The 27,648-nt window shown below is 35.5% G+C and overlaps 1 protein-coding gene across 1 annotated transcript in view; it reads right to left on the reverse strand.

Annotated features, from left to right (window-relative positions):
* Positions 1-27,648, reverse strand: part of LOC144381744 (transmembrane protein 135-like) — a 76,907-nt gene that overhangs the window by 15,159 nt on the left and 34,100 nt on the right. The window lies entirely within an intron of this gene.

Below are 27,648 nucleotides of genomic sequence, written 5' to 3' on the forward strand. Positions count from 1 at the left end.
GCCGAGCAGGGAGCCCGATGTGGGGCTCAATCCCAGGACCCTGGGATCGACCTGAGCCGAAGGCAGATGCTTAACGACTGAGCCACCCAGGCGCCCCTGAAACAGATTACTTTTAAAAGGTGAAACTTTTAGGACAGTGATCTGAGCAGTACAAATGCAACAAACAAGCAAGCCATCTTACACAGGATGATTAAAATTTCCTACGTCAAATTAACATAATTTAAGGCTCAACTCTCCTATTTGCAGGTGGAAGAGAGATTTAAGTATATCTTCTAAGGGCTCCATGTGGACTTAAAATGAAGGCTCAGAGTGGAATATTCATTTTACCCAATCCCTGGGGGAGCAAATTGTTGAGAAGAAAAGGCCACATACACCTGCTGGGTATTATGAATAGATCAATTCAAGGTCCTGACTTCTCCCTACTTATTAATTCAGTGAATGCAAGAGCAATGTAGAGCTGGCAGGCACAAAAAGGCTTCAAGTTTAGTTCAACAGTTTTAACTTTTGAGTAAGCCCAACCAGAATGGATAACATAGCAACGGGAACAGAGTGGGGGTAAGGGGAGGGCACAGAGGCAGGAGTTCGAATAATATTTATTGAGTATTTACTATTGCTGGGCATTGTTTTGGGCACTTTATATGTGTTGTCTCATTTAATTATATCACACCTCTATGAATAAGTATTTCTCTATTCTATAGCTGGGCAGAGGCCCCCTCCCCCAAAACGGGCAACTTCCAAGAGGTCACAAAATAAATAATAGTCGGAATTCAGGAAAAAAAAGTTCCTCTGACTTAAAAACTGTGGTTTTCTCTTATACCTCCTTCTGAAATAGTGTATTCCTTTTAACTGGGGGAAGGTTCAAACTGCATGACAATTAAAAAAAGATTCTCAGATCTGCAAAAAATATTTAAACAAGATTTTAAAATGGGGACATTACTATACTAGTCTTAATGGCCTGCTTTATAAGTATGATCAAGTTACTAAAGAATTGTTGTATATCTAGTATCAGAATACTTTGGAGAAACTATAGAGATTGGTGATACAATGATGCTCAAATGTATGTTAATTTTAGACACTGGATATTCTTGGATAAAAAGTACAGCCTCAAATCTAATTGGGCAACTCTCTCAGTATACCTTTTATATGAAAGGTCACAAAGGAAATGCATAAAAATATAAGAAGTCCTTCTGAACAAGTCTAAATGTAGATATTTTTACTGGGGGACACACAGAATCTCAGAAAAGAATTTAATTCGTGTGCATAGATCTTTTAAAACACTTAAGAATTCATTTTAATTAAGAAACATGATCTACTTTGAGATCATGTTAACAGTGAGAAATGTAATCACAGAATTTAGCTAACATACTACATAATTACTCACCCCACACAGAATGAGGGTAAAGGCAAAAGAATTCATATGTTAAGCTAAAAATATGCATGAGAAAATTATAGCATTAACATTCTTAAACTTATCTTTTTTCCATCTGAAGTGTTTCTCAGTAATTTAAAACCCATAATTGGGCAATTTCTAGATAGGTGGGGTGGTGAGCGGGTTAGGCTAGGCGTCTACTGACTGGAAAACAGAAAGCAGCAGATTGATTAAGATTATATACAAGCGGGAACAAATTTTGGCTTTGGTATGCTATTGTTAAGAGATAGCCATTTATCTTTGTGCAATGCTGAATAGATAAAGGATTCTGACAACTTGGTCTAGTCAGGATTGCATATTTGTGACCTTAAACAATAAATCTAATTGCAGACCAAACATCAAAAAGTAGCTTTCAAATAAAAAAGGGCATGTACAAATGAATTTGCAATTTCATTATGATGGAAGTTTGGTTCTTTCAGCAGAACCCTGTGGGAAGCACTTCATATTGATAAAGTCTTAGCCTGAATTCAAAAGGGGCTATTCTTCTTTCCATTCATGTGTATAAGGTCTGTTAATGTAATTGAGGGTCAGATGTCTATGTCAAAAGAACAAAAAAGTAATTATTCCCCTAAAAAGAATCTTTAAAATAATAATATCGCCCTGCATTTTGATACCAAGAGTATTGTCTGAGCCTTAGCCTAACTATGAAACACTATCGTAATCTGAGTTAAATGTAAAAAGTATGGTATGCACAGAAAGATTTATACAGAACAGACCCCATTAGAAGGGGCCTCACTATTTAACAGATCCAGTTATTATAATGCAAATCAAATTACTTTCTACATTCACGTCTTAAGGCTCACTGATTTCCTCAACAAATACTGACTGAATGCCTACTATGTGTAAGCACTAGTTTCAGATCTAAGGAGGTAACAGCGGACAATACAGAATCTCTGTTTCCATACAGGTGACATTCTGGGCCAGGGAAAGGTACGAGGAAAACAAGTAAATATATCTGGTGGTGATAAGTGCTATGGCAAAACACGACGCAGGGGAAGAGGAGAAACAGATGTGGTCGGGCCTTCTTATCTTAGGTAGTGTAATCCAGAAGGGCCTCTCCAAGAAGGTGAAATTTGATGATGTGATCAGAAGCCTTACAGGATGGAGGGAAGAGTATCTGATTGAAGGAAGAGCAAGCACAAAGCTCCTGACTAGGAGTTTTCGTGGCACTGAAGGAGAACAGCAAAGTAGATTACTGTAGCTGGAACAAAAGAGGGGAGGGAAGCCGTGGTAGGAAAGGAGGTCACAGTCACAGTGGAGGAGGGAAGGAGTGGTCCAAAGTTCTTGGTAGGGCCCTTTAGGCATGGTAAAAAAAAAACCAAAACAAAACCTCAGCAGAAGAGTGACAAAGACCTGTCTTAAATTTTAAGATAATCTTTGGTTGCTCATTGGAAAACAAACTACAGGAAGGCAAGGTTAACAGCAAAGAGGCGAGGGGTGCCTGGGTGGCTCAGGCGGTTAAGCGTCTGCCTTCAGCTCAGGTCATGATCTCAGGTCCTGGGATGGAGCCCCAGCTCCCAGCTCAGCGGGGAGTCTGCTTCTCCCTCTCCCTCTGCCTCTCCCTCTGTTTGTGCTCTGTCTCTCTCTGTCTCTCAAATGAATAAAATCTTTAAAAAAAAAAAAAACCAGCAAAGAGGTGAATTAGGAGGGGAAAGACGATTGTGGCTTGACTAGGTCATTAAGTGGTAGAGGTAGAGAAAAGTGGTAAGACTCCAAAGGTATTTCAAAAATAGAGTTGGTGGAATTCCTTGATGGTACAAGAGAAAGAGAAAATTTACAAATTATTAAAATATTTTTGATTTGAGCAAGCAAAAGGATAAAATGTCCGTTTACTGAAGTGAGGAAGACTACGGGAAGAACAGGTTTGAGGAGAAAATCAGTTTTATTTCGGACATGGTAAGTTTGAGATGACTGTTACCTACAAATGGAAATGTTAATGAAACAAGTGGCTGCTGTACAGGTTTGGGGGTCCAGGAAGAGGGGTGATTCATCTATAAGTAGAACTTAAATCCACAGTACAATCATCTAGGAAATAAGTGCCAATAGAGAAAATACCCAGGGACTGAGTGTATTTTATTTCTCTATTATTTTATAGTGCAGAAAATCTGTTCCATAGGAAAAAAACAAAAAACAAAGTCATTTCTCTTCCTAAAGAAATTGTTCTCTAATACAAAGTCTCATTTTTATTTTTGAGCGTGCATAAATATAATGCCTATAACTCATGTACACACAGACTTTTCTATTAGTTAGCCTATAAATGGCATAAATATCTAGTAAGAGTCAATCGTAGTTACTGAATCTCTACATTTGCAAGGTTATGTGCAAGGTTCAGGAAAGAGGAGGAGGAAAAAGTGCAGCACCATATCAAACAACTTAGGTGATACACAACTTATTAGAGAGGTTCAGGCTGGAATTATACACTGTGGAGAAGAAAGTATAAAGTTTAATACTGTTATTAGAATAATATACTTGGTCAAATGCCAATGAGAGGGGGAACCCACAAACACAATTTTTTTTTAAAATTGTAAGTGTAAATGATAGTTAAAAAAAAACAAAACAATTTGCCCACAAAGATTCTTTGTCTCACGCTTAATTTCCATGAAATTATTTCCAGGAGATACTTTTATTTTTATTACCAAATTACACCAGCAGATGTCACTAGTAAACCATTTTTTGAAGAGTTTGTAGCTCTGTGAGGTGATTTATCATTTTTTGCATGTTTTCCCTTAAAAACACATTTACTGACATTTGAAATGTTGTTAATCTTAGCTACATTGCATTAAATTCCCACAAGTAAATATCATCATATTAGACTTTTAATTACAGCTGATGTTCATTCCTATCATTCTATACAGTTATGAAATCTTTAAGAACACCCCACCATTTGACACCAACATAAAATCTGATATGTACATGTGCTATATCATTATGGTCTCTATTAAGCTGAAAACAATGAAAACTATTTTGTTTCCCACTTTTTTTATTTGGTAAACATAATGGAATATAAAAGATGTAGTACTCAATAAATCTTTAAAATATTTCTTGAAGGCAGTGCATGCTACAGTGGAAAAGACTCTTGATTTGAATGATTCACAGTCATAACTTCACTACCAACCTGGAGTAAATCATTTAACTTTAGGGTTCAATTTTGTTGTCTGTTAAACAAGAGCCTGGAAGTAAATTACCTTCATAATTGACTGACTGAATGTCTTCTAATTCTGAAATTCTACCAATTATTTTATCATTTTATTTACTGCTAGTGTTATTAGAAATCACAATAGAAAAATAGAATGAATTATTCTGTCACTAGTAACATAAACAAAAAATTGATCTCACCATCGAGAATAAAAAAATTTTTTAAAAACCATACAAAAAACCCCCCTGAATTTGCCTTGAGATTACTGGCCTGCTACTAATATTATTACATTTGCTTATTGTTTTGTAATACTTACTGATGTGGAACTTATTCCTGCAAAGGTTCAAAGGGAACCTTTTCTTTTTTAACTTTAAGATTACAAGACCAACTATTGGATTAGTCTGCTATAGAAAGACCTGATAAGAAACACCATCAAATAAAAGAAGGAATTCTATAGATATAATCTCAATAATGATTAAATGTTACATTATTATCTATATTAAATATCAATGCTGAAATATAATTAATGAGAAAACGTAAAAATGTTGTTTATATACATATGAAAAAGTGGTCAAAAAGAAATATCTGAAACCCTTGATAGTAGGCTACCTAATGAAGTCGAATGGGTTAAGATGCATGAAAAGAACATAACCTTTTACTCTCTATTTATATATTACTAAAAAAAATTTTTACAAGTATATATTTATATATTGTGTAGTTTCATTTAAAACATCAATACTTGAGTACTTAGGAACAGATTAAACAGTGCAAATTATTCATCTCTATTTCACCCCCACAATGGCAGAGAATGTAAACTCAAAGTAGTCAACTTCACTGTTGTAAAAGTTTTGTAAAATTACTAACTAAAGTAGATAGTTTAGATTAAAATTTTCAGAAACTATATCCCCAATCAACATGGATAATTAGGTGACTACAAGGATTAAAAAAAGAAAGAAAGAAAGAAACATGCATTAAGTATCAATTTCAGAGTTCTGTCCATTTTTAATCACTGAATTGATTAAAAGGAAACTCAAATATTGATTAAATATTACATCATCTATCTTTATTCGCTCAACAGTCATTTCTTTATTGGGCAGCTAATACACAGAAAACACTGTATTGCTTATTTCTTGAGGAAGGGAAAGATAAATTATATGCCATCTCTGACCATTAAAAAAAAGGTATATGCAAAGCTCTGTGTTTGTTTCTCATAAGAATAAAAATAACCTTGACTAAAAGTTATAACCTTGACTACAAGTTATGACACAAAATTTCTTGTATCAGTAGTGCTTCTCAAGAGTTTAATTACTCTACCGTGCTTTATATTTATAATTCAGCTTCAAATTTCTTTGTCCAGTCTTTTTCTTCATTTATCTTCTTAAATTATTTGATTTGAGAAAAGCAGTACATGCAAAACCATAATTAACGATGCTAAAAGACTGGCAATAAATAGAGATGAATTAGATTTAAAATAGTTGAGTACATTGATAAGCCTTAAAATATTCTATTCTGTTGATTATATTGTAATCACCTAAGTCACTCAGTATCAAAAACAAGTTACATTATTATATGTGAACAAAATTATTTAAAACAGAAAATGCTTAAAGTTCAGGCATATAGAAGGTATAAAAAGAATGACATATAAAGTTAATTATAAATAATAGTTACAGATAATAGCTGAATCAAAATCAAAGTTTTGATTTGTCTAATTATTACTGGTATTAAAAACATAAATATATTTGGAGTGAATATGACTGAAAAGTTTAATGTGAAAGTTAAAAAAGGAACCAGAATGCCTATTTAAATGCTTCAAATTTGTGACTCATTGTTGTATTTATTATAAAGAAAACTCATGCAATTTTATATAGTTTTTTTTTTTAAATGAAAGAAAAAGTCCATGATTTTACTGAAATGTTTTAATACACTTGGGCACCCTGGGTGGCTCAGTGGGTTAAGCATCCAACTCTTGATTTCAGCTTGGGTCATCAGGGTTGTGAGATCGAGGCCTGCGGGCAGGCTCCTCGCTGGGCATGGAGCCTGCTTAAAATTCTCTCTGGCCCTCTGCCCCTCCCAGCCACCCCACCCCCGCCCCCGCTCATGCACACTCGCATGCGTTCTCTCTCTCTCTCTCAAAAAAAAAAAAAAAAGTTTTAGTACAGCATTGGAAGATCTTAAAATCATATATCCTAAACCAATACAGCGTTGAAAATGACATATTCCTGAATCTAGTTGACTTCTAAAAAAGGAAGGTTATAGTATATCCATAAGTTGATTAATATATTTATGTTAGAGACTGAGCAGCCCTGGTATATTCTTATTTCTCTGGCTCCCTTTTCTGGCTAGATATATGCCAAGTCTAGCCCATTCAGCAGAGTTGGACAGGATTAATGTATTTGGTGGTTTCCTAATGTTAATGAAAATGTCAATGTTTCCACAAGGGATGTGCAAGTTCTGGGATTAGGCTGCTCTTGAGGCCATCTGCATCATCTTTGTTGAACTCAACTTAAAGTTAAATTTTTCTTATTTTGTTTTGAAAACTCACATAAAAGAATAAACCACTTTTTCTAATTAATTTTCCTAATCCATTTTCAAGTGTAGAAACTCATCTTAAGTACTCAGTTATAAATTAGTAACTGAAACTTGATCAACAACTATAGAATTTTGGTTGACACCTGTTTATCATAAGAATAACAAAAAAAGATTGACATGGAATTAATTCCAGCCTTTTGTTTTCATTTTGTTTAAAAAAACAAACAAACAAACAAACAAAAAACACTTCACTGTCTTAATCACATAGCATGCTCCAATAGCTTAAATCAACAATTTCAATTTACTACTCAGAACTTGGGGTGCTCAATTAAAATACATTCATTGCTTACATACACACAAGAGACTTTTTCTCTTAGATCTAATATTATTTGACTAATAGACTGAGAGAGCTCAGTTTCAGTCTGCATATGGCACTGTATATGAGAAAGCAAAATAACTAATGTTATGTTCCTATCTTAAGAACCTCATACAAAAATCTGAAGTCGGAATAGCAACAAATCAAGAAATTTGAGGACGATTATTGTCTTTGCTTCATGAACACATTATATATCTTCAAACTAATTTTCAATTGGATTTCTTTAAATATAAGTGAATTCTCCAAGAGCATCAAAAATGTTATTTTTGATTCTGGCAAATATTTTACAGTACTTTATTTCATATGGAATGGAACATTGGTGTTTAGCTTTGTTCTCAAGAACCTAAGGGACGTTACTGAAGCAGGCAGCAGTTACGGGTAATCAAGTGTGTTTGTAAGTCCCCAGATGATTATTGTGCACTTTTTCTGGTGTGTCCTAAATATGAACCAAGAATCACCTACAGAATGTTTCTAAAAGAAATGCTAATTAGGATGAATTTCCCTCCCAAAATGAAACAGTAATAGCAATACTAGTCAAGCTTTAAAATACTTGTAAAAGGAGTAGATTTGAGTTGTATTGGACCTAACATGAAAGGCCTGTTTGCAGTTGCTGAGGAAATGGCATGTGTTTAGACCTGACAAATTAACTAGAGGCAAAAGCCAAATTTAAGATCAAAATGGTGTTTTATGTAAATCCAAGGAAAAACTTTGCAAGTTCCTTAAGATCATGGCATTGCAATAGCCACAAATTATTTACATTAAACAGAATTATAACCACAATTCTGAACCAATCCATTTTTTAAAGACTTCAAGACTGGCAAGTATTTTCATTTTTTCTCCCTCCCATAATGGTTGTAAAAGATTAAAACAAATGTTTTCAATTATACAGAATCTTTGAATCAACATTAATTTGTTTTCAAATGCATGTTGGTATCTATGTCATTAAAATAATAATGGCAATTGGTTTTCATACTGAACAAAATAAGCAGCTATTTGAAACTATAACATTAGGCCATGCTTTTTCATAAGTTTATGCTTATTCAGTATCAAAGTTCAAATCTAAAAATAAAATACGCCATCTATAGGTAATGGAGTAAAAACAAAATTTTGGAAGCTTTTAGAAAACTATTTTCTGATTGAGCACTACAGAGTATCCTAACTCTAAAAGAAATACATTTATTTCAAATACTGCAGCGTACTTCATGCATCTCAAAGATTATGAACTTAATTTGTGGTATGTATAATAGAAATTGGGCAAGTTAACACATACCGGAATTTTGTTGGCCGAAAGTATTAGAAAAATGGAATACTGGAACCTGAGAGAATTATATTTTACAAATTAAGAAACCAAGGCCCAAAGAGGTTAAGTGATCTCCCTGAAAACAGTTTGTTCCTAGACACCCTCACACAACACTAAAATCATTCTACATCCCAGTCAACTCCCTTTCTGCCTGCTGAGGTCTCCCTGTGGAGGAGAAATACCACAGAGAAGCAGTGGGACCTTGGGCCATAGAAAAGAAACCACAAAACATGTGAACACAGAGAGCAATGCTCTTCTTCTATGCAAAGACTTTACACAGGACTGAAGCGCATGGAACCAATTTCCATTTCCTCACTTCCACATGTCTCCTAGCTAAACCTGACGTACTGGGGAGTGTCCTTTGGTCAAGACTCCATGCTGGCCTCTCTCACCCACTTCCTCTTCGACAATAGCTATTATTCACAGCAGTCTCTCCAGGACTTCCTGGACAATCATAAGGCCTACCCTTGGTATTAATTTGCCACCTTTAGCAACAAAAACTCCCAAAGCACCTCAATGTAAACATGAATACAAAAAACAGTACTGAACTGAAGCTTCACTGTGTTTCATTACAGACCAAGTTAGAAACTGGACTTCTGAAAGAGACTCTCCTTTATCTGTCTCTCAGTAGCGAACTCTATTAGTGTTACGTTCAGATGCATTTCACACTTTCTCACCTCTCTCATTTTGGTCATCCGTGGTCCTTCCATATGCAATGACCTCTTTAACTACCCTCCTTTTTTGAGAGAATTCCTACTAAGTCCATCAGGATGGCATTTTCTCCCACAATCAGATGTGACTGTTTCTTTCTCAAATTCCCTTTGCTCTTTGTATATTTTTAGCACCTTTTATTTGAATCTGACTAATATGATAGTAATTTCCATGGTTATCTAATCCACTCTACCAAATTTAGGGTTTCTTACGACATTTTGTGTGTCCATATTCCACAAATCAAAGGAGCATTTTACAGAGTTTACTTCTTTATTAATGAAGTTGGGAAATAGTCCGCATTTTGTTGCTGTAATATTTATTAAGTAATTAGAGTATCCAGGAATATGAATTCACGGGCTGTATCAGGAAAGGTGAGTTCTCAAAGTGCGGGCTCTGAAGCACCTCAGCATCTGATGGTAACTTGTGAGAAATGCAAATTCTTGGTCCCCACCCCAGACCTACTGAATTCAGAAACTCTAAGGGGCCCAACAGTGTAAAACCTGTACAATCGCCTTTTAACAGAATCTTCACGTGATTCTAATGAATGCTCAAGTTGGACAACCACTGGGTGAGGTTATGTTGCCGTAATAAAATTTCAATGGCTTTCAACATTTTTTTTTCTTGCTCATGTTACATGTCAAACAAGGGTTGGCAATGGCTCGTCTTATAGGTCATTTTTATTTCAGACGTTAGGGTGAGGAAGAAGCATCTATCACATCTGCTGGTTGTCAGAGCAGAGAAGAAAAGAGAATATAGGACACTATGTTCTGACTCAAAACTTCTGCTCATAAGTAAACATAAATCATTTCCACTCTTATTTTATTAGTCAAGGCAAAGCTAAGGCCTGGCATGAGGCCAATAGGATAGGGAGGAGCAGCAAAGGTTTCTGAACAATAACACAGTCTACCATACGGGCCAGGTATATTATTCTTGAAGATCAATTGTATTTGTTTATTACATTTAAGGAAATTCAAAGCACAATTCCCCCTTTCCTCCCAAATCCTACCATCATTTAGTTTTTTTCACAGTAACTTTAATATCTCACTTTAAATAATCCTAAAATCTTTTGGTATTGGTTTCAGAAATAGGCTTATCTAAAACATACTAATTAGTATTTTACATATATGCATAAACGTGTGTGTGTGTATGTGTTCTAGGCTCCATTTTTTCCTATTTATTAAAGCATTCAGGAAGTTAACATTGTTCAATTATGTATCCCAAGTGCCTACAGCAATGCATAACATATTAGTCACTCAAAAGATATATGTTGAAAGAGAGAAATTTTTATCTGTGTAGTAACTGATAACATCATACTTCATATATTTCTAATTGGGTACCAACTTTTTTGGATTCTTTTTTTTAACAGCAATTCTAGAGTTTGGGCGTTTTTCACATTCAGTTTCTAAAGAAATTTGTGTATATTTTTTGAGAAACTTTTTAAAAAAGATTTTATTTATTTTGAGAGAAAGAGAGAGAGAGAGCACGAGCAATGGAGAGGGGCAGAGGGAGAGGGAGAAGCAGACTCCCCGCTGAGGAGGGAGCCTGACCTGGGGCTCGATTCCATGACTCCGGGATCAACACCTGAGCCAAAGGCAGATGCATAGCTGACTGAGCCACCCAGGTGCCCAGAAATTTGTATATGTTTAAATTAGCTACCCTGACACTTATTAACAACTTCCAATGATTGTCCTTAATATCAATTTGTATTGATTTTTTATACTGATAATTTGGCATGAATTTATATAGACATAAATATGCATAAGTAAGTCTAAAATATGAGTCGCCCATCTTTTTTTAATTTTTTTTTTTTTTTTTTAAGTAGGCTCAATACCCAACATGGGGTTTGAAATCATGACCCTGAGATCAAGAGTTGCATGCTCTATAGATTGAACCAGCCAGGTGCCCCTAGAGCTATTTTAAATACCTCAAATGCAATGTAAGTGACTGTAATGTAAAACTATCAAGTCTAAAAGGCAGGACTGGGACGCTGATATAGTTAGCTTGTTAATTTACTAGGATCTGTACCTGAGTAAAAAAAGTAAGACCATAAAGTTTGTAGATTGGGGCATTATTCACACTCATTCATCATTCATTCACTTATTCACATATTCAATATTTCACAAATATTTACTCTGAGTTGACTCTATACCAGGCAGGTTGCCAAGTGCTGGGAATAGCTATTTTCCCTGTTTTCCAGAAGTTCACCATCCAGTGGGGTATACATATAAGTGAAAAGTGCTACAATATTACAGAAAGTGTATCAATATAAGGGACACAGTGTTTATAGGAGCACAAAGGAAGGGTGCCTAACCTTGGCTTTGTCATGGAAGGCTAGCCAGAAAAATGCCATATTTAAGGTGGTATGTAAAGGAAGAAGGGGAAGAAGAAAGCAGGGAGAGACAGTATCTATAAGATTTAGAGAAAAGAGAACATTGAGTATTTTGGGAACTGAGGAAGTTTAATGTAACTGGAGCCTGGAGACAAGGAAGCAGAGTGGAGGGAGACTGGCACAGGCCAGACCACCCCAAATTGAGTTTGAAATTTACCTATAAGGCAAAAGGCCCTATGCTCCACAAGAATGACATGACCAGATTTGTGTTTAACAATGATATTCCAAGTGGAGTTTTCAGGACCTACTACTGAATCTCATCTCATTATTTACTTCTAAATTAATCTAATTTAGTAATATTTGTTTAAACTTTGTAACATGTCAACTTACAAACTGAATTCTGTTGAAAGCAACAGATATTAAAGCCATCTAAAAACTTATATTGTTCTTTAAGATAATAGATTAAACCACACATCAACTTTAAGACAGATTTTTAATATCTTTTGATAGATTAACAAATTAGTTTAAAAATAATAACTCCTTTCAAAACCACAACTAAATACAGACATAAAGTATGAAACTTAATGACACTATAAAATCAAGGTCATGGGGCGCCTGGGTGGCTCAGTCAGTTGGGTGTCTGCCTTCGGCTCAGGTCATGATCCCAGAGTCCTGGGATCGAGCCTCGCATCGGGCTCTGTGCTCAGCAGGGAGCCTGCTTCTCCCTCTCCCTCTGCCTGCCTGTCTGCCTGCTTGTGATCTCTTTCTCTCTCTCTGTCAAATAAATAAATAAAATCTTTAAAAAAATAAATAAATAAAATCAAGGTCATTAACACTAGCTGTTGCAGTAAACAAGCCAAAAAATCTCAGTGCTTTAACATAATGAAGACCGATTACTTGCTTGTCACCATCCAAGTAGGAATTCATCTAGACTGTCTCTGCCTCAGAGAGTAACCTCATTTCTGGCAACCATAATGGAGTTCTAGATATTGCTCTGTGTGTATATGATTAATAAAGTCACATCATTTATTGTGGGAACAGGGAAGGATGATGAAAACTAAGACTACCAATGAGTCATTTCAGACGAAGTTATATACTTTTGTGTAACTAACACCATATCCAGAGAACTATGAAGCAATCCTTATTCTTCTACACGTTCATTTGTTTGTCCCACAATTATTAAGCACTGAGGCAGCAGAGTTAAAAGGGGAGGGCTACAGAATCAGACAAGCAAGTCGTATAAATCCTGTGTCTGTTTACAGGTAAAATGCAAAAAATAGCACCAACTTCATATAATTATTATACTAAGTGCTCAATATCACCTATTACTACTGCTTCTGTTATTACTGTGAAGTTACAAACTACAAAGGTGAGTGTATGGTAGTTCCTGTCCTCAGTAGTGGGAGGACTATAAAGAAAATGTAATAATCCCTACCCATGTCAAACTCATCAGCTTAAACCCTAAGTTGAAAGATCGAGCCACGAATAGCAAGAGGAAATTGGACAGCATCTGCCAGGACATTAACACCATTATCTAAAAGGTCCAACATTACAGCCCTCCCTCCAAAGATACAAAGATATAATCACGTTATAACCTAATTATTTACAAATCTGGGACAATACATATGACATAAACTGTCAAATGAAAAGTTGACTGGACCTGGAAAGGATTCCACAGACATATGAATGCGTAAACTGTGGCATATAAGGGAACATTACTCAGCAGTGAAAAAAAACGAACTGGTGATATACTCAACAGAACAGATGAATCTCAAAAAAATGTGGAGGAGAAGCCAGACCCAACACTGTATACTGTGTGATTCTACTTATATGAAATTCTAGGGAAAGAATCTCATTTATAGTGACAGGAAGCAGATCGGCATTTCCCTGGTACCAGGGATGGGGTAAGGGTAGGAAGTGACTGCAAAACTGAATGCACAAGAGAACTTGTAGAGACTAATGATTAAATCACTTGACCTCAGAGGGCTTCCGTTTCCTCAAATGTAAAATCACATAGTATGACTTCCCGTAAGAGCACTGCTGTAGGACATAGAGTTAGGTCTGAAACAGAGAAGGTGCTCAATACATTGTTACTGCCTGGGGTTTTGTTGGTGGTCTTTTGGGAGGAGACGGGGAAAGCGCCAGAGGGTTTGAGCATCGTAACACATAGCTTTCTAAACACAGGATTAAATGCCTGCAATTAAAGAGTTATAAAAATCTCAAAACTACTCACTGAACACAGAATTTATCATCCTTTAGGCATTATAATTTTAAGATGACAAAACCAGCAAATCAACCTCAGGGAGGGAAATGAGTGACAAAAGACAGAAAAGATGGAGCACTAGGGGAGGGTGTGGAGGAGAAGGGGCTCCTGAAGTCTTCTTAATCCCTTCTAAGAGGATCTCATGGGAAATCCTAAGTTTGATGGCTCTTACCAGCTTTAGAACTCCACTTCTGCAAATATTTTGGGGGGATTGGGTTGAGTAATGGAGGGAAGAAAAAGGGACTGTTTGCAGGGATACCCTGATATTTTTTGAGAAACTTTAGAAAGGGATGTTTTACTTTCCCCCAAGCTTTATTAAAAGTAAAATTCTACACAGATAAAAAACTAAAATAAAAAGGTTTTAATTCATCAAACTACTTGGAAAAATGAAGTTTTTTTTTTTTAACACACACACAAAACACAATGAATTTATATGCAAACAGTCTTCTTTACCTCAAAAACAAAAACCAACCCTATCTGACCAGCCTGAATGAGGAACAAGCAGTTTTGCAACACAGTTCAGTAAACAAACAGTAAAGCCATCTGGAAGGTATTTCTGAGATATCAATCATGTGGCATTGATAATTTAGAAATGCAAGAGAAAGGAAAGACAGCTATTCTTACTTGAGCAGTGTTTCACTTACTGGAGCCAACAACATTAATGACTTAGAATGGTCTTAAGGTTATCATGAATTTCGACAGAAATGACTGGTTCATCTACAAATAGGTCGAGAGATATATATGTTCTGCTATAGTGAGAGGTTAACTCTTTTCTTTCTAGTGAACATTCTTCTCCCAGTTTAGACTCCATAATTAATTTATGATAAGCCAGAGTCTGAGATTCTCATTTTTAGTTCTGGCTCTTTGACTAAACAGTTACAAAACCTTAAACAGAAACATACTGAGATTCTCAGCCTTAGTTTCTCCAAGTATAAAATGAAAGGACTGAATTGAACGGTCCTTCAGATTCTGCAAAACTTAAAAATTCTGATGCAAATTATCCACAAATTTTTATGATTTGCTCAAACCTGATACAGTCCCAGTTTGATTCTAGGTTTCGAAGTAAAACCAAAGTAAAAAACCAAATCAATACCAAATTTGTATGAGGTGCACTGGAACATATTCTAGAGACCACTGAAGATACCTTCTTTGTTCTAAGTAGAAAAAATATTGTATAATTAACACTCTACCCAAAGTAAAAAAACTTCTAATACCAACTAAATAGTCAAATGGTCAAAATCATATTTTACCTTCAAGGGCTTATCTATTTCTGTATTAGTCCATCATATTTCCATATGTGGAAATTATCTGAGCTCTGTTGAATTAAGTGCTATAGCAAATAACCAGGGTATACCGCTTACAGTACCATCTACATTTTTTATAAGCTGACTTTCTGCAACATACTCTTGCTTTTACCAGTTTTGAAAGGTGAAACATTCATGTGCAACATTTTACAGGAAAATATTGTAGAGTATTTAATGTGTATATAATCTAATATTTAGCAAGAAAATATCTCAGAACATTTAACAAACCTCCACTGGGAAATGTTTAAGAATATATTAAAAAGCTGACAAGATTTATATACACACACAGTTTTAGGATTACCTATGTTCTGCTTTAAAGATGGCAAAACTGATGTATGGGCACACCTAAGTAATTCTAATTACATCTTAATTCCCTCCTAAATACCATCCTAGCTAATGTCTGTTCCTTATAGTTTTTTTATTTTCCTTCGCATATGTAAACTGAGATGCTGGGGAGTCAAAAGCAGTAACAGTATTTAAAAATGCAGAAAGTACTTTCTTTTCAGTGCTACATGATTAGGGGGCCCTGTGGAGCTTGGTAGTAGGGGAAAATGGGAGGAAAACTTTAAAATCCAAACTAGCTTGGCTTTTCTCACTATGAGACTCTAACTTGGTGAAAAATGTATTTTGTCTTCCAACAAGTTTGTATGTGTGGGCTATATTTTAGGTTTTCAGTATCCTGCCAGACAAATACTTAATACACAGAGTGGTTTTTTTTTTTTTTAATTTTTGGTAACAGTATATCAACACTCCACATTCTTAGAGTTAGTCCAGTACCCTTTCCTAGAACATATAGTCACCCAACAGCCAAGTGGCTAATAGGCAGGCTTTGGCCTTAAGGAGCCTGTATCGGTTGCTAGAACTTAAAGATGGGAATTTACTTTGACTTCAAGCCATGCCTTGTTCTGCATCTCATTTTTGTAGAAGAAAGGGAAGGAAATTCAAGCTTCAGAGGCAAAATTCCAAGAGGCTAAAGAGGAGGGAGAATTAAGTGAAAGTACAAAAGACAATCACACAGTAGGATAAAAGAATTATAATATTCTGGTATTTAGTTTGAAATAAAATTACCCAATGTAATAATAACACTTCACATAACTTTCTTTTTTAAGTAGAAAAATTGTAGAGGTCTGAACGTGGAGATAAGAGCTTCTCAAATATTCATTCATGTAAATGAAAGAGAAAATGAAGAAGAAAGAGGTTAAGGGTTATTTGTTCTAGAAATACAACAGATGCCTCTTTTCTCCTTAAGGGAAAAAAGATTTCTTTAGAAACCTGTGCACTTAGAAATCATATTTTATAAATGTCTTGTCCGGCCTTCTTTAGTATGAGAACATGGACTTGAAAATACGGTATTTCTTTCTCAAGAGTCCATTCATTCCTGCCACAAATTCTACACTGGAGTCCATAGAGCACATTTGCCATAAGACTTCGAAAGCACAAAGTATCCGGCATCTTTTGGCCGTTCCAAAAACGAAGTCAGCAAGTCAGGAGGGAAGAATGGACTGGTGGAACCTAAGAGACATGTATGGGGTAGAACACGAGGGAGCTAATAAGCAGAAAAGCATGGACAGAGAGGAAAGCTTTGAGGGAAGCACGCAGATTGTTATAAGCCACATTTGTGAAGACATTTCAAGTGAGTCTGGAGTTAGCCCTGAAAGGCACAGCATAATTCACAAATTTACAATTACCATTTTAGCTTTGCCTACCCGTAACGGAAGTAGCTGGCTGAAGAGTGAGAGCCAGGTCCTAAGGGAATGTGGGAAAGAAAACCAGACACTGAGAGGGTTTCACTTTGAGTGTTGAGCAGCTTTCAGACCTGAAAGTTCTGTTGGCATTTTTAGCTCGGGAAAGGAAGGCCTTCTGAATTACCACCACCCTCCTTCCACCCACTCTAAAGACCGGTCTAGAGATCTATGTTTCCCAAAACAGTACAAAATTCATTTCATAAATATCGTATCTGGTATCCTTGTTTAAAAACACTCAAATTTCATTTAGTTTCACTAGTACACTGGAGACCAACTCTATCTACATGGTTAGCATAGAACTCAAGCAGCCAAAGTAAATAGTGCTTACCAAACAATGGTCTGGGGTGGGGGGGGAATGCAGATAAACAATAAAGAGAGACTTGAATTACTTGAAAGCAAGTTACTTAATGGCCTGGCCCGAAGTTCCTTTCTCTATAAGATAGGAGGAAAAAACAAAACTCCCTTAAAAAATTGTAGTGAACATGAAATAAAATGAGGTAACATAAAATCATCTATCAAGAGCAGTGCCTGGCACATGATAAGTATTCAGTATGTGTTGGGTTCTCCCTTCACCTAGGGTCTTGTATTCTTCAATATGTGGTGCTCTCCCTTCCCCCACTCTTGGTATTTGGAACTTTTCTCTCAATCTATGATCTCGGCTATTAAAAATCTACATGCAAATCCCAAGTGATGCTTTCATTTTGTGAGCAATAAGATATTTGCTCTATTTTTCCTTTATAACCATAGTTTCTTAGAAGGACTAAAGATCGTGGAAACACAAATATCAATGGATGAGAGAAAGAGAAGACCTAAAATAATAATAGGAGTAAATAGCAAGGAATAAAGGACACTAGGAAAGGACAGTACCCTTGAAGTCGAATGCTGTCAAGAAGGTTAAAAGGAAAATATTTCTGAATAAGAACATGGGTAAATGGTAACAATATTTACATAATGTTTTATTGGAGCCTCATAATATCCATTTTACAGATAAAAAGATTGAGGTTTAGGAAGACAATTGTCTTGTCTAGGATTGTTAAGTTAGTAAGTTATTAGATGAGGAACCAGAATTAGAATCTAAGACTTTTCACTCTAAATCCTATATTCATTCATTCTATTATCCATTCTAGACCTAATGAAGACAGAACTCAAACTCTGAGAAGTCAAAAGTTTTGGATGGAAAAATGCGATCACTAGATAAAATCAATAAATGTGAGGTTTTTAACAATAAAATGATGAAGAAAGGCATGATAACAGCTTACCAGGTAGAAAGATCCAACTTCAGAAATGAAAAAATTTAGGCATAATAAAAAGTTTAAAGGTGAAATTCTCCAAAGCGAAGAAGTTTGGTTTATGCCCTGAGAAACAGAAAGGATTTTCCAAGAGCTCTACATTCCAAAGTAACATACTGTAAAAGTCCTCAATAGAGACAGCAATATCATAACAATCAAAAATAAAATGACGGCTCCATAGTCAATCAGGACATCAATCAGAATCACCACAATGCTGGGAACAGAAGGATCCATAGAGATCATCTCTAGTCTTATATCTGCTAAAGTATCACTGTCCAACAGAAATATAATGCAAGCTATGTGTATATAATTTTAAATCTGCTAATGGCCATATATTAAAAAGAAAAGTGAAAGATGAGAAATTAATTTCAATAATATATTTTACATAACCCAATATATCTAAGATATATCATATCAACAAATAATCAACATAAAAGAATTATTAGTGAGATATTTACACCTTTTTCTGCACTAAGTCTTCAAAATCTAGTGTGTGCTTTATACTTATAGCACACTAAATTTGGACTAGCCCCATTTCAAGTGCTCGAGAGCTGTATGTGGCTGGTGGCTACCATACAGAACAATGAACTTCTACATAATCACAAAAGTAACGACAGCCTGCGTATGTTAAGTGACTTTCTAAAGATTAAAATTAATACTGTGATAATAGAATGTGAGATACAACTTTCTTCTCTTCATTGATATTAGAACCATGAAAACCTCATAGAAATCCATACTAAGTTAATGTGACCATACGGTAGTTCAGGGGGTGGTTATTGATCAATTGAACCCAGTAAGATTATGATTACAGACATATATTTTTAGTGCTGGTATATAATTTTCAAGGGGGGCTTTTCTTCTAAGGATTATAGTCAACAAGGAAACAATCACAAATGACCATTCTAAAAAGTAAGCTGATAAGTAACCTGATATAGTGTCATGAGAAGTATATTATAACTGGGACTTCACATAAAAACAGAATTGAGATTTTTACAGATGCTCTCTCAGGTATGTATGATCTGAATATGATAAAACTGAAAGCTTATCTAAAAAAAACCAACAACTTTTGAAAGTCAACAGAAATCTGTAGTCTTAAGAACAATGATGGCCAATACCTTTCCAGAAAATGTTATTGTGTAGAACTTTTAACATTTGTAGCATTATGAAGGAAGATATGCAACTCTGCTTTAATAATAAACAGAAGAGTCTGACAAGTCATGTAAGTCAAAACTATATGTTTGAAACTGCTTACATTTTGGTGAAAAAACTAAGAAGGCAAGAATTCATGCAAAAAATTCGGGTATGATAAATCATATGGTAAATATGAATAGAAGTTTGTCTCTTCACATTATTAGAGGTTATAATTTCTGAATCAGAAGCACTAAGGAAATGTTCTTTTGATATATACTGTGGCACTTTTCTTGGAGTGAATTCTGATTTGATTAATTGAAATTAGAAAAGCACAAGTAATTAAAAAAAACCCTTCCTTCCTTAAAACTAGCCATTTTTTGGCTGGGTGATAGACATTGGGGAGGGTATGTACTATGGTGAGTGCTGTGAATTGTGTAAGACTGTTGAATCACAGACCTGTACCTCTGAAACAAATAATACATTACATGTTAAAAAAAAGAAGAAGATAGTAGGAAGGGAAAAATGAAGGGGGGAAAATCAGAGGGGGAGACGAACCATGAGAGACTATGGACTCTGAGAAACAAACTGAGGGTTCAAGAGGGGAGGGGGGTGGAGGGATGGGTTAGCCTGGTGATGGGTATTAAAGAGGGCACGTACTGAATGGAGCACTGGGTGTTATATGCAAACAACGAATCATGGAACACTACATCAAAAACTAATGACATAATGGTGATTAACATAACATAACAAAATAAAAAACTAGCCATTTTTACAAGCAAATTTTGGAATCTATAATTCTATCAGTGTAACAAATTGAAGCTTAAATACCGATTTTTAACATGAAAATCTAAGTAAAATTCTTCGAAACTTAGAAAAACAAAGAATTTAAACTGCTTAAGAAAGACTAGGAAAGGGGGGCCTGGGTGGCTCTGTTGTTAAGCATCTGCCTTTGGCTCAGGTCATGGTCCCAGGGTCCTGGGATCGAGCCCCACATCGGGCTCCCTGCTCGGCGGGAAGCCTGTTTCTCCCTCTCCCACTCCCCTTCCTTGTGTTCCCTCTCTCACTGTGTCTCTCTCTCTGTCAAATAAATAAAATCTTAAAAAAAAAAAAAGAAAGACTAGGAGAGGCATCTAACCAGAACTGCCTTTTCAATCTAGATGCTCTATGAAACCTAGACTTCTAAGAGAAAAACCTCAAACAGCTGGAATCCAGCTTAGATACACAAAATAAATCATTTCTGACTGAAAATTCACTCTCAAAAGCTCTAATCAGGTTTCCACAAGCAACAAAACAAAACAAAGAACATCAATAACACTAGTAAACTGGGTTTACTAATTGTGCAGCAACAAAAAAAACACAATAGAAAAGAGGAGACAGAAAAGAATTCCTTGTTAAATCCATGATCATCCATCCAGTACCTTTGACCCTTAAGGTCAGAATTTGTTCCTAATACACTCTTGAAATAAAGATGTAGAAGGTTTTCTCATTCTAATTCAAATCCTCAGGTCACTTATTGAAAACTTAAGTCATCTAAAATGTGATAGTTGATAGAGTGTGTATAAATGACAAAGTCATATAAATATTCATACTTAGGCCATCTTTAGAAAAAAGTAGGTGTACTTAATCTCCCCTGAAAATAAATAAGACTTTACTATAGCTACCCTGTATTCCAAAGCACACCATCTTACAGGGAAATAAGAATATGGATCATGACATTTAGTTTCATATATTGTTTTTTTAAATGTATATCATGCAAAATATTCTCTACTTTCATGAAAACTTTTTATGTATTACCAAAAGCAATAAAGAGATCCAAGCTGTAAATAAAACAAGAAATAAACTTAAGTAACGATCAGAAGCTTACTACTACCTTCAGTTGGTGGGGGGAAAAAACAAAACTTTTCCAATGAAATGTTTTTCCTCCAAAATACTTTGTTTTTCTTTTTCTGTATAATAAAACTCCCATAACTCCATGTGAAATCAGACATAGCATGTCTTCCACTCTTTAAAGGGGGATGGACAAGAGAGAGGGAGAATTAGAAAGGAACTTCCCTCTGATCATTTAGAACTCTCTCAGTTCAATAATCAATCTTCTCTTACATACCTAAATAAATGACACAAAGTGATAATTTTTTCACCCACTCCCTTCCCATGTAGGGACAAGAAGCCCAATTAAAAAACACTGCTTAGCAATGTCCACAATAGCCAAACTATGGAAAGAGCCAAGATGTCCATCAACAGATGAATGGATAAAGAAGATGTGGTATATATATATATATATATATATATATATATATATATATATATACACAATGGAATATTATGCAGCCATCAAAAGGAATGAAATCTTGCCATTTGCAACAACGTGGATGGAACTGGAAGGTATTATGCTGAGTGAAACAAGTCAATCAGAGAAAGACATGTATCGTATGACCTCACTGATATGAGGAATTCTTAATCTCAGGAAACAAACTGAGGGTTGCTGGAGTGGTGGGGGCTGGGAGGGCTGGGGTGGCTGGGTGATAGACATTGGGGAGGGTATGTGCTATGGTGAGTGCTGTGAAGTGTGTAAGACTGTTGAATCACAGACCTGTACCTCCGAAACAAATAACACAATATATGTTAAAAAAAAAAAGAAGAAGATAGGAGGAAGGGAAAAATGAAGAGGGGGAAATCGGAGGGCGGACGAACCATGAGAGACAATGGACTCTGAGAAACAAACTGAGGGTTCTAGAGGGGAGGGGGGTAGGAGGATGGGTTAGCCTGGTGATGGGTATTAAAGAGGGCATGTGTTGAATGGAGCACTGGGTATTAACCACACACAATGAATCATGGAACACTACATCAAAAACTAATGATGTAATGTATGGTGATTAACATAACAGTACAAAAAAAAAGTACTGCTTTTTATTAACCTGTTAATAACGTATTTTATGTGAATATATAATCAGACTTCACTAGTCACTTTATGGAAGAGTTTTACTCTAAAGGAACACTACTGCAATTATGACTTGTGCCCGCCACAATTTGCTTTTTGTGTTACTCTCACCATATGCTATGAGTGCCCCCAAAATCCCCATTCTACTCCTTTTCAATCCTTCTCCTCACCTGTGTCTGTTATTTAAATTTTCAGTCCAGGGCACCTGGGTGGCTCAGTCAGTTAAGCATCTGCCTTCGGCTCAGGTCATGATCCCAGGGTCCTGGGATGGAGCTCCAGCATTGGGTTCCCAGCTCAGTGGAGAGTCCGCTTCTCCCTTTCCCTCCGCCCCTCCCCCACTCATGTTCCCACTCTCTCCCTTTCCCTCCATCTCTGGCCCTCCCAAATAGATAAATATTTTTAAAAAAATGAATTTTCAGTCCAAAATGTTCTGATAAAATCAGTGTAAAAGACCAGTAGGAAAGGATGTGGATACCAAGGATGGTGTCTCGCAGGCTGCTGGATACTTACCCAAGATCCATTCTCCCTTTCTAAGTAACAGAAATCATTGTCTAGTTATGCTGTTATCCAGAACAAAAGACCACAATTCCCAGCCTGTATGGCCATATGACTGAATTCTAAATAATGAAATGAGAGCAAAAGTATTAGTGGGGCTTTGTTTAAAGAAAGCTGAATCTGATAGAAGTGGTCCATTTTTTTCTTTTTTCACTATTCATCTCCCTTCTGGCCTGTAAGACAGACACAGTGGCTGGAGTTCCAGCTGCCATCCTAGTATAGGAAGTGATCTCAGGAATGAAATACACTCACAAGGCTGATGAAACAGATAGTGGGTCCAGACACAATGACTATGGCGTTGCCATATCAGCCCTGCACTGCCCACCTCGTGTCCTCTTTTATGTAAGAAATAAATTTCTCTCACAAAGTTTAAGCCACTGCATTTTGGGTTCTTCAGTCTTAAACACTGAATCCTAAGTAATCCACAGGGACTAAAAAATAAGAAAGAAAATGTAAAAGTTTTATTTTTTCATGGGCCATATTCTTCCCGATATCACATAAAGTGATTTAGCATAATGGTTAATATCACAGACTGGATTCAAACAGCTGGGTCCAGGTCCTGGCTCTGCCACTTACCAACAGGTTAGTTTATCCTCTCTGTACCTCAGTTTACCCATCTGTAAAAGTGGGATGATGATAATAATGGGACTACCCCCATAGGATTGTTTTGAGTATCAATTAATACATGTAAAGTACTTTAACAACACTTGGCACAATATAAGTGTTATATCTATGTTAGCTACATGATTACCTCTGTAGATACTTTTAATAACAACAAATAGCCTTGATTATAAATTTATATTTCAATACTAAATGGATTTGAGGAAATTGCTCAACACAAGGAGATTTTCTCAAACATATACCAAGTCCAACACTGGAAGATGGGTGCAGCCAAATATATCTGCTTAGTAAGAGAAGATTTATTTCACTGGGAAATTTTTAAAAAGTATTTCCAAGAAAGGATAATGACATCATTCAATGAGAAAACAATTTTTTAATTTTACCACTTAGTAGGTTAAATGAATCATTAAAGAAAAAGCAATTTTTATTGTATCTTGGTAATTTATAAGCATGATCATATGATCATTAACTCAAAGAATATTAAACCTAGAAGCATTTTCTTTAAACAGCATGAGACACTGAGGAAAATTTAATTCCAACAGGTGCATAATCAGTTTACCACATTTACAAATAGAATACTACAGTCCTTAAACAGTAGATGTTTCATTTGATTTATACATTTTGCACTGACATCACCCATCGTTCTGATAATTTCTCTTACCCATCCTAGTACTCTTGACCTCATCTCTTTAATGGTGAGATTATTAAAGTCCATCTGTATAGGCATACTCCATTCCAAACACCAATACACATGAAAACCAAAAGGAGTAAGCACGTAATATTGGTGTTTCAATCAACTTTATTACTAAATCACCTTTCACTGAGTACCGACTACCTGTGTTTTGTCCTATAATATTAACTCCATCTTGAAAAGGTTCGGTGTGTATGTGTATTTTTGTTTTTTTGCCTTCTCCAGTGAAAAGTAGCTGTTCCTTAGAGACATATATGCCCTGTAGCCATCTCAGATGAAGGCTATTTGTTTACTAATCACATTCTTCCTTGTTCCCTATTTCTAGCTTTACACCATTTATCTCTGATTCTTTAGTAAAGACCCTGATCACTTGAGGCTCATGCCATTCAGTCATACCACCCCCTCTGCCTCTGCATCACTGTTGTATCTACTAATCTCTTGTCATTCTTCCATATTCATCAAAGGCTTTGGAACTTAACTCAGTCTTCTCTGCATTCCAAATCTTTCCATTATTCTGAGTGACTTCCGTATCCACATGTGTGATCCATGTAGTCCTCTGGCCTTCTCGATTCCATTAAGTAACTCCACGTCAGCTCAGCCATTTACTTCCACAATTATCATAATCTTGCCATCCTAACTGTTCTTGAATCGTTTATTCAAGCAGTCCATCTTATTACTTCCAATTGTCTTGATGAACTACTCTCACCATGAAGATCCGTCTCTTAAGAGACTTCCAATTCATTAGCTGCGTAGTGCTTCCCACCTATCAATGCTTTCTTCTTCACTATCCTCCTAATCTAGTTTAAATTCCATGATCCTAGGAAACATTCTATTACTCTAAACTCCTTTCCCATTCAGTCTTTGCATCGCCTCCATTGGCAAAACTGCAACCATCGTGAAAGTAACTACTTTCTCCGTAAATATAATGAAGCTGGTATGTGCTGCTAGGGAAAACCACAAAGCAAAATATAATCACCATGCTCAACGGATCCTGAATATGGCCCAGCAATCCTATCATTTTTTCTCTGATCTATACAAAACAAGTATTTCAAATCCTCCAAATTCTGACCCTACCTTCTACTTTACTGAGAAACACAGAGGTTCACAGACATGACTTTTCAATGAAAAGTGGAAGACATTCATGCCTGACAGTTTCTGCTTTGCACCATTTTCTTTTCCTTCCCTCCTACCATTAGACAGCAGTTAAAGCTATGAACATGAGATAGCTATTTATAGTGAGAATTCAGAGAGAGATAAGAAGAGAGTTTAGAACCAGTCTTTGAAGAATTCTAAGATTTGATGGCTGAGTAGAGGAGAATGAAGCTTCAAATCAAGGTATAAATTTTGCACTAAAAACAAGTCAGCTACATTTTGTGTCTTTGTTTATGCAGTCATACATACATACACACACTCACACTTATACAAGAAACTGGTTTTGAAGGCAAATATAACTCTAGTGTTTTCCAACAATATTAAACATTAGCCCTTTGGCAGATGAAATTTGGAAATGTTATCATTGCTGAGGTCCAAAAAAATCTTTTCCCCTGTGGAAATGAAATAATCTCCTTGACAGAATTTTACTAGCCAAGGGTGGTGGGGAGAAACATGAAATTATTACCCTTTGTAGACATAAAACTTTCTAGCTGGAATAAAGATAGCTCTTGCTCATCAAGAGCATATGTAGATTTAAGATCCTTAACTATAAACAGTAGGCTTCAGGCCTGGGTGGTCTGTGTTATTTCCAATAATATATAAATTGGCTTATCCTCAAAATAAATATTTCCTTTTTCATTACTGAGTCATGGAAGAGATTCAATCTTTGTTTAAAAAATAAAGGTTTTCAATAAAGTCTTTTAGATATAAGTCCATATATTCAATAGATAGTTCAGGATACTATTCTTCATTAAATGCATATGAAAAGATCTTAACTGATTTTCTCAGTACCTCAAGAACACTCAGTAAACTGGGAAGATGCTTAATGAGAAATGAATCCTCCCCATGCATTTAATGATCACTGATATTTTTTGCATAGTGTTTAATAATAAGCTATGATTCAGGGGATGAAATGAACATCAAAATACCCTGTATTCCTGTTTTTATCTCAGAGATAACTTATTACTATATTATTTGGTATAACATACAAGCCCCCTAAAGACTATTTTTAAACGAACATGTCTTTCATTTTCTTTAAATTTTATATCAAAATGACAGCTGATTAGGTTAAATGTGTCTTTAAGAGAATATTTAAATATTTTATAAATGATGCATATGAATTATTTTAAAGCCTTCAGATCCTTATCAAACTTTGGTCTAAAAATAAGGAAAAGTAGCATATAAATGAAAGGAAGTACATTTCCTGTTTCTTTTTTTTTTGAAAAAGAGTAGAAGAGGGGAAAACACTGAGGAGTAACATACTCCATTTATGTACAATATGGCAAAATGGCTCCATGAAACCATCCACAGAATTGTTTTTCTCTTTCACAATGAAAAGAGTCCAGTATTCTTCATGCATGATAGGAACTCGGTCTGACTCATTCAGGATTTGTTTCCATACCTGCCTAATGAGTTGGCCAGAATATATTCTAAAGTCATAACAAAGACATATCATCAGTGTGTAAAGATTCCAAAATCATCATGACCAGATGTGTAGGACTGAAAATCTTGGCTTCTGGCTGGGTTTCTCACAGTTGGTCTATAAAATGAGAATTAAATACTATTTGTTCTAGCTCTAAATTTCCTCCTTCTAAAAGAGCTGATCTAAGTGTGAAACACTTTCTCTATGAAAAGTTAATGAACATTATGAGGAAATGTGTGAGCTGCAACTGGCTGTTTTCCAGACAGGTACACATATACTCAGATGTTCACTCAGCTCTTATATAACCCAATACTCAGACCTGCAGCTGTGGAATACTAACACTACTTTATAACAGTAATTATATAGTACCCTATATAATTAATATGATACTTTTTATTTTATTATCTAAATGATAAAAAATTTCACCTTCGATTCTCTTAGTTTTTCTAATAACTGAAAATTTGTGACAAACACCATAGCCATCTTTTAATTATAAAAATCTTTATTGTATTGGGATAACATAGGCAGAAAAAAGCTACACATTTTTAATAATGAGGAAGCTAAGATTCATCTTGAGTTTGAATCCAAACATTCATTATGCTAGTATTACTGGATGCATTAAACTAAGTCTAAATAAATAGAAATCTTAATATGTTGGGGGAGGAAGGCACATTTTAAATAAAAACGATACTATTTTGTAAAAAGAATAATGGGAGGGACACCTGG

Source organism: Halichoerus grypus, chromosome 5 (genome assembly GCF_964656455.1).
Source record: "Halichoerus grypus chromosome 5, mHalGry1.hap1.1, whole genome shotgun sequence".
In the NCBI taxonomy this organism is placed as follows: domain Eukaryota; kingdom Metazoa; phylum Chordata; class Mammalia; order Carnivora; family Phocidae; genus Halichoerus; species Halichoerus grypus.